A 17,298-nucleotide genomic window follows, 5' to 3' on the forward strand; every position below is an offset into this window, starting at 1 on the left:
TTGTTTGGTTGCCTCTGATTTCCTACCAAGTAGTTAACTTGCTCCGATGATGAAGATGACAAAGCAAATGTGGTCTCCACTTGACACTCACTGCTCACACCTGCACAAAAATCACAAGTTAGTTGAGGTGCTTGAATAGAGTTTACCTGCATACTTTCCAACTGTTTCCGAAGTGCCGTGAGTTGGGCTGAGATGGCTGTGAAGGCATCAACTTCATGAAATCCCGTAGATTTTCTTGTTATTGCTCTCTCATTTGGTCTTTGATAGTTGTCGCTTGCCAAAACCTCAAGCAACTTATAAGCTTCCTCTGGTGTCTTATTCTGCAAAGCTCTTCCCAATGCTCTACATCCACCATGGTTTGGACGTTACCCATCAGTCCATTGTAGAATGTTTGGACTTGAAGCCAAACTGGCAACCCATGGTGTGGACATTTCCTCATCAATTCCTTGTACCTCTCCCAAGCCTCATACAATGACTCGAATTCATCTTGTAGAAATGATGTGATATCATTTCTCAGTTTTGCTGATTTTGTTGGAGGAAAGAACTTGGTCAAGAACTTCTGTGCTAGATCATTCCATGTTGTGATAGTCCCCGCTGGTAGTGCCATTAACCACCCCTTAGCTTTATCCCCCAATGAGAATGGGAATAACCTCAACCTAATGGCATCATCTAACACTCTGTTCAACTTGAAGGTGTCACAAATTTCCAAGAAGTTCGCAATATGTTGATTCAGATCTTCCTTCAAATCACCATTAAACCTTACCGACTGCTGGATCATCTGAATGATTGTCGGCTTAATCTCAAAGTTGTTGGCTTGCACCGTAGGGCTAGCAATACTCAACCCAATGCCATTAACCGTGGGAACTGAGAATTCCCTTAGTGTCCTGTTTTCTGGTTCTACCATTTCAACAGCTATTTCTTCTATTTCAACCACTATATCCTCTCTTTCTCCTCTCTCTCTGTTAAGTCGTCTGGCGATTCTCTCAATCTCAAGATCAATAGGAACCACTGGCTGACGTCTCGCTCTTCACATAAACTGCACAGAATTAACGAAAGCAAGTGAGATCACAAACCAACTGAAAATTGAAAACAAAAATTAAAACTTCAATCTAGCTAACTATAGAAAAACTCAATGTTAACTTAAAACTCAATCCCCGGCAACAACGCCAAAAACTTGATGCATTGTTACTACAACATGCAAATGTAGCAAGTATACCAGTCGCACAAGTAATAGAGTGATGAGTAAGTATCGTTCCCACGAGGATTGGTTGCTAAGCACTAAGTTTTCTACCGTTTTCAATTTAAAGCAATCGAATTCTTTTGGATTTAAGGAAACAATTTAAACTATAACTAAAACAAAATTCCACTAAAATAAAAGTAAACTATGAAAGTAAGATTTAAAACGGGAAAAAATCAATTCAAACAAACGGGTAGGGTTTTGACTTCATTCGGACTCTATGGGTTAAACCTAATGAATTAAACTAAATTCATATTCACATGCATTGATTATAAATCGAACTCTCTAAGGTGTCCAACATACCTTCTCAAGCTATGTTCTCCTACTCTTCCCTATTAACCTTCCGCACCCAACAAAATGAAAGTTAATAAATCTAAGCTCATTAAGCACAAGAATCCTAGATTGATTTCATTGGTTCTTGAATCTATCTCTAGCATCCAATAATACAATGGTGGTTACCCAAGAAGCTTAACATGAATTATCTCTCAATCTCATCATGTTCATCACATACAATAAAACAGAATAATCACACAATCAAAGCAAAATCATATGAAATTAATAATCATCAACTCTCTAACCCATTAGAATCCGAACTACATCAAAACCCTAACCCAAAATAGGTTAGTTCATGGCTAAATCAATAAAACAATTAAAAGAAATAGAAATACCAAAGTTCAACATAATGAAAATAAGAGAAAAGACAAGAAATCTCCTCGAATGACAAATCCACTTGTTTAATCCCGAATCTTCACTCTCTTTAGATCTAATCTCTCATAATGAATCTAAGAAAAATGTAAAAATGCTCTAACCCTACTCCACGAACGCCCTCAACAAAAAGACTAAGTATTTCTTTTATACCTCGTCCAAAATCTTATAACTTAGCCTAAAAACGAAACTGTGCGTTTTACAAAAAGTGAGTACGCAGACTTCGCTGCGGTGAAGAAGGAATCTCGTCGCGGCGACAAAGGAGCTAAATCTGGTGCGTGTCTAGCCCATTTCGCCGCGACGAAGAACAACCTTCGCCGCGGCAAAGCTTCCTGAAGAAATCTAAAATTACAGAATTGCCCTCCACTTGCTTTTGAGTCCAAAAACTCCAAATCTGCCTTTATCCGCTCAAAATTTCCACTTTAGCCTGAAACACGAAATGTAAGGAATTAAGTAGCAATTCAGGCAAAAATAACTAAGAAGTATCTGAAATCCGGCCTAAAAGCTCAAATAATATAATATAATCCTCGGATTATCAATAAAGCCAAAGTTGATGTTATTCAATCTTTACCTTACCCCATTACTGTGCGGGAAGTTCGTTCTTTTATTGGATATGCAAGTTTTTACAGAAGATTCATCAAGGACTTCTCCAAAATAGCATTACCCCTATGTAAGTTGCCGCAAAAGGATGTGGCTTTCAAGCTTGATGGGGCATGTAAAGAGGCGTTTGATAAGCTGAAGGAACTGTTGACTTCTACCCCAATTATCCAGCCCCCTGACTGGAACGTTCCTTTCGAGATAATGTGCGACGCAAGTGATTATGCAATAGGCATTGTTTTGGGTCAAAGGATTGGAAAAGCATCTCATGCCATTTATTATGCTTCCAGGATTTTGAATGATGCCCAAAGAAATTATTCCACTACTGAGAAAGAACTTTTAGCCGTTGTTTTTGCTTTAGAAAAGTTTCGATCTTATTTGCTTGGTACTAAAATCATTGTTTTTTCTGATCATGCAGCTTTGCGTTATTTGATGACGAAGAAAGAGGCAAAACCAAGATTAATAAGATGGATACTTCTCTTGAGTGAATTCGATTTGGAGATCAAAGACAAAAGAGGGACAAAAAATCATGTCGCAGATCATTTGAGTAATATAGTTCATGTGGAGGAAGAACTTCATTTGCAAGAAACGTTCCCTAACGAGCAATTGTTTTCCATGAATGTGACATTACCATGGTATGCAAATCTTGTAAATTATTTGGTTACTAATATCTTACCTCCTAGTTTGTCTAGGGCTCAAAGAGATAAGATCAAGAGTGATGCCAAATACTATGTGTGGGATGACCCCTACTTGTGGAAGCATTGTGCAGATCAAGTAATAAGAAGGTGCGTTCATGAAAATGAAATTATTTCCATTCTCACCTTTTGTCATTCTTATGCATGTGGAGGTCACTTTGGAGCTAAGAGGACAGAGAGAAAAGTGCTAGAATGTGGTTTTCTATTGGCCGTCTTTATTTCAAGATTCATATTCTGTTTGTAAGTCATGCGATAATTGTCAAAAGACAGGTAATATATCCCAAAGGAATGAGATGCCACAAACCCCCATACTATTTTCTGAAATTTTGATGTTTGGGGCACCGATTTCATGGGACTGTTTCCTGTATCTTTTGGTTATGTTTATATTTTGCTTGCTGTTGATTATGTCTCGAAATGGGTGGAAGCTAAAGCTACTAGGACTGATGATTCTAAAGTTATTGTAGATTTTATCAAGGCTAACATATTTTGCAGGTTTGGAATTCCAAGAGCTCTAATAAGTGATCGAGGCACTCACTTTTGCAATCAAACTATAGAGGCTTTGCTGAGGAAGTATCATGTGACCCACAAGGTATCTACTGCCTATCATCCGCAAACTAGTGGATAAGCAGAAGTTTGAAATCAAGAGATCAAGTCCATCATTGAGAAGACGGTCAATCCAAGTAGAAAAGACTGGAGTTTGCGTTTGGATGATGCATTATGGGCATATAGGACTGCATATAAGACGCCCATTGGTATGTCACCTTTTCAGTTGGTGTTTGGGAAAACATGCCATTTTCCAGTTGAGTTAGAACACAAGGCTTATTGGGCAATCAAGAATTTCAACATGAAGATGGATGAAAGTGGAGAACACAGGAAGTTGCAACTACAAGAGTTAGAGGAAATTCGCAATGATGCTTACGAGAGTGAAAGGATTTACAAGGAAAAGACGAAGGCTTTTCATGACAAGATGATCTCTAGGAAGGAGTTTAAAGTTGGTCAAAAAGTCCTTCTATACATTCACGGCTTCGTTTGTTTCCGGGTAAGTTGTGTTCTCGTTGGATTGGACCTTTTGTTGTTACTAATGTTTTTCCTCATGTTGCAGTTGAAATTCAAAGTTTAGCAACTTCCAAAGTGTTCAAGGTGAATGGCCATAGACTTAAGACTTTCTATGAAGGTTTTCAAGAAGAAAATGTGGCAAGATTGGACCTTGAGGATCCGATTTATACTGTTTGAAGAGGACAACCTTGAGTCAACGACAATAAACAAAGGCGCTGCTTGGGAGGCAACCCAAGGGGAGTCTGTTTTCTTATTCTTGCATTTTAATTTTTGGTTATTTTTGCCTTTTCTTTGCATTTCATCTTACATCGGGGACAACGTCAATTTTAAGTGTGGGGGAAGGGAATTAGGTTGTGTTTTAATTTGTTTCAAAAAATAAAAAAAAAAATTAGTTTTTTGTTTTTAGGAAGGTTTATGCTTTAAGTCATGCCTTTGAACATCTAGTGATGCATGAAATAGTAACTTGACTTTGTTATTGAGCATATTCCTTGACTTAGGATGTTAGCAATATTTCATAAAATAGAGTTAATCAGATTTGAATCTTTGTAGTTTGAAACAATATGTCTTGATAAGTTGTGTGAACTTGGTGACGAAGCATGATTGAGGAGTGTATAACAACCCTTAAAAGGAAAAAAAAAAATTGTTTCTCTTAAGCTAGTCCTAAATTTGGGTTTAATCAAATAGGAAAAAAGAAAAAAAAGGGTATGTGATGGGTCAAGATGGAGCGTAAAACGCACTCACTCATAAACACAACCATGAAATGAGATGGAGCATAAAATGCACTCATTCTTTTTCAAAACAGAAAAAAAAAAAAATATATATATCCCTAGTTTGCTACCCAGTTTGTAGTAGTAAAGAGAAACAGTTGAGGAAAAAGTTGAGAGGTGAGTTGTACATGAATTGGTTGTGATTAGTGTCCTTGTTTGCATTGACTAATTGAGAGTAATTGTGGAAAATGATGAAGAGAGATGAATGTCATTAACTCTACTTTATTTTATTTTGTTGCTTTCTAAGTTAGGTATGAATATGTATGGATTAAATATTGTTGCTTGTGCATCATGATGGTGTTCTGGATATGCCTTGAGTGTAGTGTTTGTTTGAATTAGTTTGCCCGAGGATGTGCAAAAGCTAAGTGTGGGGGAATTTGATGAGAATGCAAAATGTCATATTTTCCCCCCTTAATGTCTAGTCTTTTATACTTATTTGTTGCCTAAATGTACTCATTATTATTATATTTTGATTTAGGATGCAAATGGAGGCATTAAATGCAAAACGGAACTAATTAGGTGAATTCGGACAGTTTCGACATCTCTTCATAATCTGGGTATAACTCTCTCATCCGAGCTCCAATTTAGATGATTCAAAATTCTGTAGAACCGTAAGAAATAGATCTACAACTTTCATGTTTTTAGTTTGGAGAGATACTCGCTGCATAAAGGTTGTAATCGGGCTTGAAATTGACGCACCTGCACTGCTGACGTTCTGGAACATTCCGCCTTGTCATGCAATTCAATTAGGCAGTTTATTATTGGAAGATTTGAAGACCTGTTGCACGCAAGTTACAGCTGGACACACCACTTTCCTATTTTATTTTAGGAGTTTATTTTATTTTCAATTGATTAGAACCAGATTAGGATAAATGTTATTTTAGGATATTAGAATATTTTTAGGAGATTTAGTAGAATTCAAATACTTGAATTGGATATTTTTAAGAGGAGAGGGAGATCAAATTGGGGGGAGATTACACACGCCTCTCTTTCTGTCTTTCTTCTTCGTTTCTTTTGAGTTTTTCATAGCCATGAGCGACTAAACTTTCATAACTTGGTCGAAGGAAACAGAGACCTCGGAATCAATTAAACTGTGAGATCTATATGTTTTTAGTGTTCAATTTATGCTTTGAGTATTGGATGTTCTTCTATGCTTATTTTCATGACTGTTTCATTTAATTACTAGGAAGCCTACTAGTTTATTACTTGTTGCAATCTACTACTAAGTTAGATATCAAATCCGTAATTGTTTGATCCCTTTAACTTGTGAAGTAATTAAGGTTTAAGAGTTTGCTGCGTCAGGAATTATTAAATCTTAAGAAGGACATTCAACTAAATTAAATACAACCGCTTGTGTTTGTGTTGTTAAGCTTCACCGATCTCTCTAGTTCTTAAGGCTGCCACTAGATTAAATCTTTAGCGCTTGTCTAGGGTTGTTTAGTAGTAAGATTAATTAGATCGCTTGTTTCCTAATTAAATACAACTAAGGAGAGAAAGGAAAATAGTTCCAACAATGAATAATCAAAGTATGAATTGATTTATTTTTGCATCGATGATCAGTTGTAAGATTCCGATGGCGGATGTTGACTTAGACCAAGGTTTGTTATTTTGATTGATTGATTACTTTGAATTGTTGTTTCCTGAAATTGTTTCTGTTTTACTCAAACCACCCCCCCAGCCTTGTTCACGTAACATAAAACTCGGCTAGACACTCTCTGTGGGAATGATCCCTACTCACACTGCTACGTGTATTTTTAGGGTTTTAATTCTGGGTGCCTACGACAGCACACCAACATACTTGTTTCAATATAACTTCAGTCAATCCAACATAACAAAATCTCATAAGAACCACAAACAACAAAGCATATGAGATAAATTGGAAAACAAAAAACAATGACTTGAGCAAAAACTTATCATTTTTAACAACACACAAATTTTCACAAGTCATACATAATAGGACTGAATAACTCCCCCTCACAAAGAAAACTCTCCCTAAATAAATGCACCAAATCTCAAATGAGAGAGAAACAATTTGGAGAAAAATAGGGGTTAGTTCAGCTCACAAAAATAGAGCCAATTAAAACAAGACTCAAAAAGTGCAAAAGAAATCAAAAGGTTTCCTGCATGAATCTTTGCATCAACAAACACAAGAATGAGCTCTATCAAGAAAAATCAGTTCATAAAAAATAAAACACAAGAAACATATACTAAATAGTTCAAGTTCAACTAAATAAGCAAAGGAGAAAATCAGTTCAGCTTTAGCAAAATAAACAGCAAGAGAAATAAAAAAAATTTAAAAAAGTTCTCGTCTTAAAAGTGATCACGTCAACAACATCATCATCAAGCAAAAACAGTAACAGCAACAAAAACTCAGCAATTCACTCCCGCTCGTTGTTCATAACGTTTGCCTTTAACTCTTGCATCTGTTTGATCTCCTTGTGGGAAGCTTCTTCACCGCAGTTGATTTTCCTACTGTTTCTTGAGGAAGCAAATGCTTGCGGCTGATCTGATGCAGTGGCCTCAAGATCAATAGTTGTAACAGGCATAATTGGAGTTGTCTCACCAGAAGGAACATCTTGAGCATGAATGTATGCTGAAGGAATGTCTTCAATGTGAGTGTCAGCGGGAGGAACATCAACGGGAGCTTCTTCCTCAATGTCATGTTGATCAACTTCAGGATCAGCCATATGTGCAGCAACTCCTTCATCAGCAATAATATTAGAGACACCAGTAGGATCAGTCTACAGTTGCTCTTGTTCTTTATTAGCCTTATCAGCATTTTGATCACCAGCAAGGTCATCATTTGTAGCGTCATCATGACCATCACCTAGAACAGCAGCCCTTGTACTCTTCACCAATTATTCTAAGGAATCCACTCGAGCGTTCAAGGTGGTGTGAAGATCATCAATCTTCTTTTCAATACCTTACAAAAAATCAAGAATCCTAGACTGCCAAGTGTTAGATTTGGAGAGTAGCATGAGAGGATGATATGACAACCATGATAGGAGCAATCGAAGAAAATGTGGACTTAATGGTTGTTGAAGTGAAGACTGAAATTATGCTACTGTAGAGTTTAATGAAACGCAGCGTTTGGTATTTGGCTGAAATCAATCCTAGTCGTTGATCTAAACCTGATCTGATGGCTGAGAATCTTCACTGAGTCAACAATATAAAAGGAGAGGGATGCACAGTCAACGATAGTTTTTGCTGCTGTTTTTCTTCTGCTTAAAATTTTACTCTTTCGCATTTTTCTCTGTGTTTTGAGCTGTTTAGTTTGGTTAAAGAAACTCTTGTAACTTGGGTTGATTGGATGATTTGGTAATCAATCAGGAGGGCTGATTTGCTCTTGTTCTTAGGGATTCCAGGTGAGTGTCTCTAGGAGTAGTTACAGTGAAGGTTTCTTGTAACAGAGAGAGGTTGATAGGCTTGTAATTGTTCTTGGTTGGATCTTTTCTAATAAGTAGTGCAGCGAGCTCTCCCATTTCTAGAACTCAACGTGGACGTAACTTATCCAATTTGGATAAGTGAACCACGGTAAAAATCTGTGTTGGTTCTTAGGTGTCTTTGTGATTTGTGTTCTGTGTGAGTTCCATCTTTTAGTTCTTACAATGGTATCAAAGCCAATAGGCGTGAGGATTGTTCTAGTTGGTGAATCTTGGAACAATCTAGGGTTCTTGGAAATTTCTAGGGTTTGTCAAAATTTGAGGGTTTTTCAAATTAAGTCATTCCTCAGTAATCTAGAGCCCTAGGAGTATAGATTCAAGTGTTAAATCATCAATTTGAAAGGTTCTTGGAAGAATTAGGGTTCTTCACTCATCAATTTTTTGGGGAATTTGATAATTGCCCCTATTTAGGGTCTTAATTTAGGGCTTTTTGAATCTAAACACAAATACCTACAATATGTCAAATACACAACTTGAAATCACTCAATACGACGGGAAGATTGACTTTGGCAGTTGAAAGAAAAAGATGAAGGCTCTACTTTCCCACAACAAAGTGGGGATTGCTCTAGAGAAAGACGCATCCAAGTGGCCAAAGGAGAAATTGAAGAAGAAGGAAGACATCAATGAGGAAGCATACAACCTCATAGTGATAAACCTGTCAAACAATGTCCTGCGGAAGGTAGATGGGCTAGAAACTCCTCTAGCCATATGGGGTAAACTCGAAACCTTATACTCTTTATAGTCCGCACCCAATCTTGAGTTTTTAAAGGGTGCCCTATTTTCTTACAAAATGGATAGTGCTAAATCGATAAAGAACAATCTAGATGAATTTTTAAAGATGACTCTAATCCTTAAAAGAACTAACCAAGAGTTAGGGGACACTAGTCTAGCAATGATCCTACTGAATTCTTTGACTAAGGAATACCAAGTAGTTAAGAATGCCTTACAATATTCAGGAACTGTGCCTAGTCTAGACTTGATAGTTGCAGGACTCAAAGCTAGGGAACTAGAGCTAAAAGTCCAGAAAATGTCAAGTAGCAATTAGTTTGTAAAAAAGTAGGCCAGAATCTAGCCAAGCAAGAAAGAATAACAATTATCAGCATGGGTCTAAGAACAAGAAAAAAAGGGAAGGGTAATAATAAAACAAGATCAGAAACAAGAAAGTGTTTCTTCTGCAATAAACCTAGACATATAAAAAAGAACTGCTTTGATTGGTTAAAGAAATAAAAACAGGGAAACACTGATATCAACCTAGTATCTAGTAAGAACCAATTGGATGAGCCTGAGGTCTTGACAGTGTCAACATTTGACACTGCTAAGGAATGGGTCCTGGACTCAGGCTACTCCTTCCATATGAGCCCAAACAAGAACTGGTTTCAGGACCTAGAAGTACATGAAAATGAGATTGTCTATATGGGAAACAATCAGCCCTGTAGTGTTAAGGGTATAGACAGTGTAACTCTTAGACTAACTGATGGAAAAACTATAAAACTAACCAAGGTAAGGTACATCCCTAATTTAAAAACAAATCTCATCTCTTTAGGGACCTTAGATGAGGCTAGATGTTCCTCTAAGGCTAATAATGGATGCTTGTATGTGTATAAAAATCATAACCTAGTTCTTAAAGGGGAAAAGAGGAACGATCTCTATATATTTTGTGGTGCTTTTGACTTTAAATGTTTTAATGATGCTCTGCTTCCTAGTAAATTGTCTGCCACTGAAAAATGGCACCTCAGGTTAGGGCATATGAGTTAGAAGGGTATGAATATCCTAAGCAGTTAGGGGATGTTTGGTAGGGACACTATCTCTAACCTAAAATTCTGTGAAAACTGTGTGTTAGGAAAGCAACACAGACTGAGTTTCTCAAAGGGGACTCACTTAGCCACAAACTGCCTAGAATACCTTTACTCTGACCTTTGGGGACATAAAAGAACTAAATCTCATGGTGGAAACAGTTACTTCTTATCGATAGTTGATGATTACAGCAGAAAAGTTTGGACCTTTCCCTTGAAAACCAAAGACCAAGCTTTGAACAGGTTTAGGGAGTGGAAATTACTAGTAGAAAACCAAATTGGTAATAGTGTAAAGGCCTTAAAAACCGATAATGGGCTAGAGTTTTGCAACATTGAGTTTGAAAGTTTTTGTAGAGAGCATGGCATTTTAAGGCATAGAATTGTTGCTAGGTGTAATGACTTCTTTCTAATAGTATATTTTATAACATATACTATGAAAACATACATAATTAGCATATGAAAATAGTTGGGCCCAAATTTTTCTTTACATACAAAATATAATTCTTTACATATATCAAAATAACAAGTACAAAAACTTAGCAACAGTAGACAGTAATGTCAATCCTCTCCGCTTGTCAACGTCCTTCCGACCGCTGCTCACCTATTTCCTGCAAAAACATGGGAAAACAACGGGGTGAGCATAAAAATGCTCAGTAAGTAAATCCCTTAACTCTTCTCCTTCTTTGATTCTTTCCTTACTTAATTCCTTCTCTTTTCTTTCTCTATTTCTAACTCTCACTGTTCTTTTCTTTCTTACTACTTGTCTCTGTTCTTTCTTTCTTATACTTTCTATTCTTCCTAACCATAATGAAATTCATGGCAATATGCATGAATAAAATGCATATGCAATAATGCATAAAATGCTTTTTCTTTCTTATTTCTATTTTCTTGTTCTATTTCTTTTCTTTTCTTTTTCTTTCTATTCTTTTCTTTTCTTTCTTGTTTTTCTTTTCTTTTCTTTTCTTGGCTTGTTCAAGCCTTCTCATTCTTTCTTATTCTTATTCTTTCCTTTCTTACTCTTTCTCATTCTTTCTTATTCTTATTCTTTCTTTTCTTACTCTTTCTCATTCTTCTTATTCTTACTCTTTGCCAATCGGACTCGGTTGATATATGGATTTGGAACCTTGGTCGTGTGAGTGAGTACAGACCTCATCTATATGCACTCTTGCAGACCGTACGAATTCTTCTTTCTTCTTTCTTCTTAGGCCACTCAATTAAGGTGGCATGCATGTAGGAATTCTTCTTGGTACAACCCTCATCCACATACACTCTTACGGGTCGTACAATTCTTCTTCTTCTTATGCCACTCAATTAAGATGGTGTGCATGCAAGAATTCTTCTTGGTACAACCCTCATCCACATACACTCTTACGGGTCGTACAATTCTTCTTCTTCTTATGCCACTCAATTAAGGTAACGTGTGTGAGAATTTCTTCTTAACACTCACGGTTCCCCATCACACCAACCTATTCTTTTCTCTTCTTTAACACTTTTTCTTTCTTTAATTCTTTAATGCTTATTATTTCTTTCTCTTTATTCTTGGAATGTTTTATTCTTTGTTTTTTTAATCTTTATTCTTTATTCTTTCTTAGGCTTCACATACACAATTATATGCATATGGATGGCTCATGCTTAAAATTTCTTACTTAAATGCATTTATGAAATGCACATATGTAATGTTGCATAAAATTAAGGTTTCTACTCAACTCATACTTCTCTTAGGCATTTCATCAAACAATACTTGTGCATAAACAAATCCTAATGTAATTATCATTCTATTTGTTTCTTAAACCATCCAAATTGAGAGAAAAACTCTCTTGTAACATCACCATACCTACATGGCAAAAACACTCCCAAAAGTTTCTCCAATTCTTCCAATTTCAACCCATCATCAAACCATCACATACACTCCTCATATTCAAATATATCCAACAACAAGCATAAATAATCATCCATCTCATCTCAATTTCTCAATAATCATAACATATGCATATTTAAAAGAAATCTCTACTCACTTGATTTTCTTAAACTTTAACTTGAGTTGGATTTTGAGTGGAATTCACTTACCTTATGCTTGAGTAGTCTCTCCTAAGCTCTCTACTCTTGTTGGATTCAAATCTTCTCTTAATCCTAAGCATAAATTTCATAAGAACTCAACTTTTATACAAATAAATCATAGATAAAGAGCATGAATTCTTACCTTTTGAAGCCTAAAATCAAAACCCTATGAAAAACTACTCAAAAGCCCTCAAAAGCCTTGGAGGATTGAATGAAAATTTGAGAGAAAATGGGGGAGGAGTGTGGCAGTGGAATGAAGAAAATAAGGGCTTCAAACCCTTAACACTTTAGTTTATAAACACACTTTCCCATTTCGTCCTTACTCTTTCTTGAAAAATCCATCTATATCCCTTAGTCAATTACCATAATGCCCTCATTTTTAATGCATTCTCTATGAAATTCTCTCTCTTTTCACTCCCCACTTTTTCAACAAATTTTGAGTGAAAAGACCATTTTACCCTTAATGCAAGTTTAAGGCATTTTCTTCATATTCTCTTAAAATCACTTTAACAAAAATTAACTAAGGGCTATAAAAACATAAATTAAATCATGTACCTCCATGCTGGGCGTTACAATTCTCCCCTCCTTAAAAGAATTTCGTCCCCGAAATTCAAACGAACAACTCCGGGTAACGGTTCTGCATGTCTTGCTCTGTCTCCCATTGAGCTTCTTCAACTTTATGATTTCTCCAGAGGACTTTCACTAAAGGGATACTCTTGTTCCGAAGCTCTTTAATTTTTCTATACAAAATCTACACTGGATGCTCCTCATATACAAGATTCTCTTCCAAGTCTACGTCCTCTATGCTTAGAATATGGGAGGGATCACTTACATACTTCCGAAGCATCGAGACATGAAATACATTGTGAACTTTATCCATACTGGGTGGTAGTGCTAATCTGTAGGCCACTTTTCCTACTCGCTATAACACATCAAATGGACCAATGAATCTCGGTGCTAATTTGCCCTTATTACCAAACTGCATCACCCATTTGTAAGGGGAAACTTTCAGAAAAACTTTGTCACCCACTTCAAACTCAATTTCTTTTCTTTTCAGATCAGCATAACTTTTATGCCTGTCTTGGGCTTGTTTCATTCTGCTTCTGATCAATGTTATATCTTTTATCATTTTCTGAGTCATTTCTGGCCCAAGAGCTATATTTAACTCATATCTGTCGCCCATCTCATCCCAATGCAGTGGAGATCTACATTGTTTACCATACAAAGCCTCATAAGGAGCCATCTTAATCGTAGACTGGTAGCTATTATTATAAGCAAACTCCACCAAGGGAAACATCTCATGCCAGGATACTTTATAATCCATACAGCATGCTTTCAACATGTCCTCAAGCACTTGATTTGTTCTCCCTGTTTGGTCTGGCCATCTGTCTGAGGATGATAGACAGTAGTACTAAAGGCCAATCGAGTACCCAAGCTCTTCTACAAACTCATCCAGAAAATTAAGACAAATCTAAAATCTCTGTCTGATACTATTGTCTTGGGTACACCATGAAGTCTCACTATCTCCTTAATATACATCTAAGCCAATTGATCCGAAGTGGTACTTTCCTTTAGTGGAAGAAAATAGGCTGATTTAGTTAATCTGTCTACTATCACCCATATAGCATTATATCCTTTCTGCACTCTAGGGAGACCTGTAATAAAATCCATTAAAATACTCTCCCATTTCCATTCAGGAATACTAAGTGGCTGAAACAACCCTAATGGCCTTTGGTGTTCTGCTTTCACTTGCTGACAAGTCAGCATTTAGCTACAAACTCTGCAATATCTTTCTTCATACCTAGCCACCAATAGCCTTTCTTTAAATCTTGATACATCTTGGTTGCTCCAGGCTAAGCAGAGTACGGTGTGTCGTGAGCCTCTGTAAGGATTCTCTTTCTCAACTCATCATCCCGAGGAATACACAACCGACTCCTAAAACGGAGGACATCATCCAATAACTGAAATGTTGATGTCTTGCCCTCATGCACCTGCTGAACTATTTTCTGACACCACTCATCGGTTACTTGCTTTCTTTTAATTTCTTCCAGTAAGGTAGACTGAACTTCTAACCTGGCAATCCTTCCTGGTATGACCTTAATCTGCTCTTTACATAACTCTTCTATTAACTCTTTCTGTCTTGTGAGTTGTGACAAATAAGCTTTCCTGCTCAGAGCATCGGCTACTACATTAGCTTTCCCCAGCTGATACTTAATCTCACACTCATAATCTTTAACCAGCTCTAACCATCTTCTCTGTCTCATATTCAACTTCCTCTGAGTAAAGAAATACTTTAAACTCTTATGGTCGGTGTAGATATTACTCTTGGTACCATGAAGGTAATGCCTCCAAATCTTTAAGGCAAAGACTACTGCTGCCAATTCTAAATCATGTGTAGGGTATCTTGTCTCGTACTCTTTCAATTGACGAGAAGCATAAGCTATAACCCTACCTAACTGCATCAATACGGCACCAAGTCCTTGCAGAGAGGCATTTATATAAATGTCATAATCTACACCCTCATGTGGTAACACTAACATTGTAGTCATTAATCTTTTCTTCAACTCTTGAAAACTCTCCTCACAGGCATCTGACCAGATAAAAGGAACTCTCTGTTTGGTAAGAGCTGTCAATGGTTTAGCTAGTTAGGCAAACCCTGCCACGAACCGGCGGTAGTAACTTGCTAGTCCCAAGAAACTCGTCACTTCTTTTACTGTCTTCAGTCTTTGCCATTCTATGATTGCCTTCACTTTACTAGGATCCACTAAAATTCCCTCACTAGAAACAGTATGGCCCAGAAATATCACCTGATCAAACTGGAACTCACATTTAGAAAACTTGGCATACAATTTATTTTCTCTCAATCGCCACAGCACAAATCTTAAATGTTCCTCATGCTCTTCTCTTGACTACGAATAAACCAGGATGTCATCAATAAATACCACTATAAACCGATCCAGACAATCATGGAACACCCTGTTCATTTAAGTCCATAAAAACTGCTGGGGCATTAGTCAACCCAAAAGGCATCACCACAGACTCATAATGCCCATATCTTGTCCGTAAGGCAGTCTTAGCTACATCTTGTTCTGCCACCTTTACCTGATGATAACCCGACCTCAAATCAATCTTGGAAAATACTGCTGTACCCTTTAGCTGATCAAAAAGTCATCTATCCGAGGTAATGGGTATTTATTCTTCACTGTTACTTTATTCAATTCTTTGTAATCAATACACATCCTTGATGACCTATCTTTCTTCTTTACGAACAAGATTAGAGCTCCCCAGGGAGAATAACTTGGTCGGATAAACCCTGTATCTAGGAGCTCTTGGAGTTGCTTCTTCAATTCCTGAAGTTCAGTTAGGGCCATATGGTAAAGGGCTTTAGAAATCGGCGTTGTCCTTGGTGCCAGTTTAATACTAAACTCAACTTCTCTTTCCGGAGGCAAACCCGGTAAGTCTTTCAGAAATACATCTGGAAATTCCTGAACTATAGCACACTCTGCAATTCTGGTTACGGGACATCTCTACTTTGCACCACATGGGCTATATATCCAAAACACCTTTTTCTTAGCATCTTTCTAGCCTTCATGCTACTAATCAACATGCTCAGCTGATGACCCTCTCCGAAACTAAACTTATCTCCACTATTAAGATTAAATCTCACTTTCTTCTTCCAATAGTCAATTTCTAGTCCATACCTCCCTAGGAAATCCATAACCAAAATCACATCAAAGTCGGGCATATCAAACACTATTAAATCAACTGTTAACTCTCGACCATGGATCACCACGGACTCTCCTGACAGCATCTCATGGGTCACAACACTAACCCCATCAGGTGACTCTATCTTAATGAGTTGGCTCACTTTAGTAGGTTTCAAACCTAATCTTTCTATCATCCCATAAGATATAAATGAATGAGTGGCTCCAGAATCAATTAAAGCATAATGAGGAACTGCATGAAATAATAACTGACCCGTAACAATTGATGGACTGGCCTCTACTTGACTTTGTGCTACTGTAAATACCCTAGCATTAGTGCCTCTAGAAGTCTGTGCTGCAGATGGAAGGGAAGCTTTACAATCTTTCATCAGATGCCCTGGTTGCCGGCATCGATAACATACATTACGGCCTAACTCTCTTAGACACTCCCCTGGATGAGTCTTCCCACATTTAGGACATGGGGGAAACTCCGCTGTTCTCGGCCGTTTATTCTACCAGTCTTTCTTTTTCTTCTTCAATTGAAACTTCTTCTTATTTTTCACTTCCCTGTTTCTTGCACTTTCAAATCTTTCTCTCTGCGAGGCAGGAAATGGTTCACTTGATCCTCCTATCGAGGGACCTATTGGGGTGATTTTGTTCTCAAATATTTCCGCCCTCAATGCTTGCCTTAAGGCCTCACTATAGGTTTGCGAGGGATCGGCACCCGTTATTATATCACGAGCTATCTCCGGCTTCAACCCATGGACAAACTTATCTCTTCTCAATTCTGGAGTACTGACTATTCCGGGTGCAAACCTGGCACGGGAATTAAATCTCACTAAATACTCTTTCACTGTACTAGACCCCTGCTGTAGACTAATAAATTCTTGGACCTTCTCATGAACTCTGTCTTCCGTTCTATACTCAGCTTCAAATTCTCTTCTGAACTCACCCCAGGTCATCACAGAAACATCATGAGTATCTTCCATCAATTCCCACCAAATTCGGGCATCACCCCAAAACAAGAAACTGGCATACCGGATCCTCTGCCTGTCCGTCATAGGAAACAATGTCGTTGTATGCTCAATGGACCTAAGCCATTCTTCTGCCACTAAAGGATCCGTTGTACCTTTGAATTCTAACGGCTGATGTTGACTTGGAAGCCCATAAATCGGCTCAATCCGGTTCTATACTGTCTGAGGTACCATCCTTTCTCTTTCTTCGCTAGTAGGCGGTACTTGAA

At 37.4% G+C, this 17,298-nt stretch overlaps 1 non-coding gene across 1 annotated transcript; it reads left to right on the top strand.

Annotated features, from left to right (window-relative positions):
- Positions 1-413: 413 nt before the first annotated feature.
- Positions 414-520, top strand: LOC116139964. Its single transcript, XR_004129535.1, has one exon. It is a non-coding gene; the product is annotated as a small nucleolar RNA R71 (small nucleolar RNA).
- The last annotated feature ends 16,778 nt before the right edge of the window (positions 521-17,298 follow it).

The sequence above is a fragment of the Pistacia vera genome, unplaced genomic scaffold, assembly GCF_008641045.1.
Source record: "Pistacia vera cultivar Batoury unplaced genomic scaffold, PisVer_v2 Contig1105, whole genome shotgun sequence".
NCBI classification, from domain to species: domain Eukaryota; kingdom Viridiplantae; phylum Streptophyta; class Magnoliopsida; order Sapindales; family Anacardiaceae; genus Pistacia; species Pistacia vera.